Below are 4,026 nucleotides of genomic sequence, written 5' to 3'. Positions count from 1 at the left end.
AACAGTGCAATGCAAGAGATGGAGGTGTAAGTGGAGAACATCCGCCAGAAGTTCGGGGTTTTAAACTGCTCTCCCTTCAGGACACCCTACACCTCCAACAGCCAGTACCAAATGCTGCTCAATCCCAGCAGTCCCGGCGCCGGTGCCACCAAGATCGACAAGCTGGAGAAGGTCAAGCTCAACTTCGACATGACGGCACCCCCCAAGATCCTGATGAGCAAGCCATACTGAGTGGGGGCGCAGGCTGCCGGATCTCCTTGTCCGACATACCGCACTCCCCCATGAGCACAAACTCTTCTGTGCACACGGGCCTCAACATGGAGCAGGACGCCGAGAAGAAGGCCATGTCGAGCCACCTCAGCACCAGTGAGGAGTCCGTGGATTTCCTGGACAAGAGCACAGGTCAGCCTTGGGCAGAAGAGGGGGGGGGGCCCTTGGGACAAAGGGCTTGCATTGGAGCCACACTTGTCGGGTTCTAGCTGGCCAGTGTCACGGAATTGAAGGGAGCTCTGTGGGCAAACGTGACATTTTAAATGGGTAAAACAGTGGGAGATTTGTTGTTAAGAAATCGCGAGAGGAGAAATTCGGTTCCCAAACTCACAGCGGGCAGAGGTGGCCAGAAACTCTTCAGAGCGGAGACCAGATGTCTCTTGGGTCATCACAGCAACACCTCCCAGAATAGCTTGTTTCTCAAGAATGTTCCTTTAAGGGGCACTTGGGTGGCTCAGTCGGTTAGTCATCTAACTTCAGGTCAGGTCATGATTTCATGGTTCACGGGTTCAAGCCCCACATTGGGCTCTGTGCTGATAGCGCAGAGCCTGGAGCCTGCTTTGGATGCTGTGTCTCCTTCTCTCTTTGCCCCTGCCCCACTCATACTCTGTCTCTGTTTCTCTCTCTCAAAAATAAATAAACATTAAAAAACATTTTAAAAAATGCTGCTGTGATGCCTTCAGCTTTGCTTCCTGTTTTTTCAAGGTTACTTTGGCTATTTGGGGGTCTTCTGTGGTTCCATACAAATTTTAGGATTGTTGGTTCTAGCTCTGTGAAGAATGCTCTTGGTATTTTGAGAGAGATTGCATTAAATGTGTAGATTACTTTGAGTAGTATAGACATTATAACAATATTTGTTTTTTACATCTATGAGCATGCAAAGTCAATGTCCTTGTTATTCTTACTTTGGAATAAAGACTGATGTGATTTTATGGCTGGGCCCATTCAGCCATTATACATACAAAATGTTGTAAATGATACTTCTGAGTGTATTGTGGGAAGCATTTTGTTAAGTCCAGGTAATTCTTTATTGACTGTAAGGGATATTCCAGTGGGAGAAATGCTACTATTAAAACAATGATAGTGGAGCAAATATGCAGCCATGATCCCACCAGGCTGCTCCAGCCATGCTCATGGTTTGGAAGAACAAATATTGTTAAAATGTCGATACTACCCAAAGCAATCTATACATTCAATGCAATCCCTATCAAAATAACACCAGCATTTCCCTCAGAGGTAGGACAAACAATCCTAAAATTTGTATGGAACCAATAAAGACCCCAAATAGCCAAAGTCATGTTGAAAACAAAAATCAAAGCTGGAGGCATCACAGTTCAGGACTTTAACCTGTATTACAAAGCTGTAATCATCAAGGCAAAAACAGATACATAGATCAGTAGAATAGAACAGAGAACCAAGAAATGGACCCACAGATATATGGCCAACTAATCTTTGACAAAGCAGGAAAGAGTATCCACCATAAAAAAGACAGCCTCTTTAGCAAATGGTGCTGGGAGAATTGGACAGCAACATGCAGAAGAATGAAACTGGACCACTTTCTTACACTATAAACAAAAATGCATTCAAAATGGGTGGAAGACCTAAATGTGAGACAGAAAACCATCAAAATCCTAGAGGAGAAAAAAGGCAGCAAGCTCTTTGACCTCGGCCACAGCAACTTCTTACTTGATATGTCTGTGCAGGCAAGGGAAATAAAAGCAAAAATGAACTATTGGGACCCCATCAAGATAAAAAGCTTCTGCACAGCAGAAGAAACAATCAACAAAACTAAAAGGCAACTGACAGAATGGGAGAAGATATTTGCAAATGATGTATTGAATAAAGTGTTAGTATCCAAAAGCTATTAAGAATTTACCTAACTCAACACCCAAAAAACAACAACAAATAATCCAGTGAAGAAATGGGCTGAAGACACGAATAGACACTTCTTCAAAGGAGGCATCTAGATGGCTAACAGACACATGAAAAGATGCTCAACATCACTCATCGTCAGGGAAATACAAATCAAAACCACAATGAGATACCACTTCATATCTGTCAGAATAGCTAACATTAACAATTCAGGAAACAACAAATGTTGGTGAGGAGGCAGAGAAAGGGGAATCTATTGCACTGTTGGAGGGAATACAAACTGGTGCAGCCAGTGGAGGTTCCTCAAAAAATTAAAAATAGAACTACCCAATGACCCAGCAATTGCACTACTAGGTATTTATCCAAAGGATACAAAAATGCTAATTCAAAGGGGTACATGCACCCCAAAGTTTATAGCAGTGCTATCAATAGCCAAATTGTGGCAAGAGCCCAAATGTCCATCAACTGATGAATGGATAAAGAAGGTGTGGTTTATATATATAATACAATACTACTCAGGAATGAAAAAGAATGAAATCTTGCCATTTGCAACAACTTGGATGGAACTAGAGGACATTATGCCACCTAGTAGATACCATTAAAGTAGTGTAGGGTACCGGGACATCAGAGGGAGGGAGCACATGGGTGAAAGGATGACTATAATGAGCAAGGAAGTAATGGAGAGAAAGTGCTTAGATTATAACACCCTACCGCCCCCCTGTGAGGTCTGGGAAAAGGCATTAGTGTTGGATGCCTCACTCTGCTGTGTCATAACTGAATGGGAGAGTAGTCCTTTTTTTGTGTGTTTCTTTTCTTAGTCCTCTTTGAACCTGAACGCCTATATATCATAGTAATAAAAGAGTTCATTCTTAGACTGGAGGCAGCTCTCACTGTGGTGGACATGCTGATGCTTTCTTCAGATGTCTCTGTATCCATGGGATCAGTGTACCTTCCCTGGGCTTGCATTATAATCCATGTTTATTGTTTTTCCCAAGATAACATAAAAATTGCCAATGATTTTCACACACACACACACACACCCACCCACCCACACACACACCACTTCAACAAAACAAATGTGCTGATATCCAGATAATTCCTGATCTCTTTTAGGTGAGAGTGATGTCCTTAATATATCTAGAAATGAAATGTGGCACCGTGTATGATAATCTTGTTCGGTGCTGTATGCACTTTATACTTGATATTTCTTGGCACCACACTGCATGAGATTATTTAAAAGGCATCCATGTTGGCCACCACCATGCCTGGGAAAGTCTCTAACCAACTATACAGACCACTTTTCCACATGGCAAAGTTACCTGTGCAAAGTGTTTTTTGAATAAGTGGCAGTAACTGATTTCAATACAGACTATAAGTTTTACAAAACGAGCTGGCCCCCAGACAGTGGCACTTTGTGGAGTTTGTTCCTGGTGTTTTCTTCAAGCTGCCACCTGAAGGATGCCATTCGAGAGGCCAGTGCTGTCTCCTTAGTGTATGTGGGTGGACACAGAGAGTAACTGAGCAAGTTGTTGCGATGTGAATTCTTGCAATGCAATTGCAAGTGAGAGCCCAAACAATGTAAGTATTACCCAAGAAGCATCCATTTTTAAGTGAAAATGGTGCATCCATGAAAGAAGTAAACCAGGCATTAGTGGAGTCTAAGAGGTACTGGAAAATGGGTCCAGTCACCCTCCAGATGGGGCTGTATCAGATGCAGCATCTATAACAGCTCATTGGCCTTCTAGTAGCTTCAGTATGCCCAAGTTCCTGAGAATCTTGGTCATATATGTTGTCACAGTCATTATCCTACACTCCTGAGCACTTGTGGGTAGAGTGTGATGGGCTGTGGAACTCCTGTGACCCCGAATAACACTGCGTACAGCT

At 43.0% G+C, this 4,026-nt stretch overlaps 1 pseudogene; it reads left to right on the top strand.

Moving 5' to 3' along the window:
* The first annotated feature begins 281 nt into the window (after nt 1–281).
* Nucleotides 282–4,026, top strand: part of LOC115283347 — a 13,252-nt pseudogene continuing 9,507 nt past the window's right edge.

Source organism: Suricata suricatta, chromosome X (genome assembly GCF_006229205.1).
Source record: "Suricata suricatta isolate VVHF042 chromosome X, meerkat_22Aug2017_6uvM2_HiC, whole genome shotgun sequence".
NCBI lineage: Eukaryota > Metazoa > Chordata > Mammalia > Carnivora > Herpestidae > Suricata > Suricata suricatta.
This window is presented reverse-complemented; position numbering and strand designations above follow the sequence as displayed.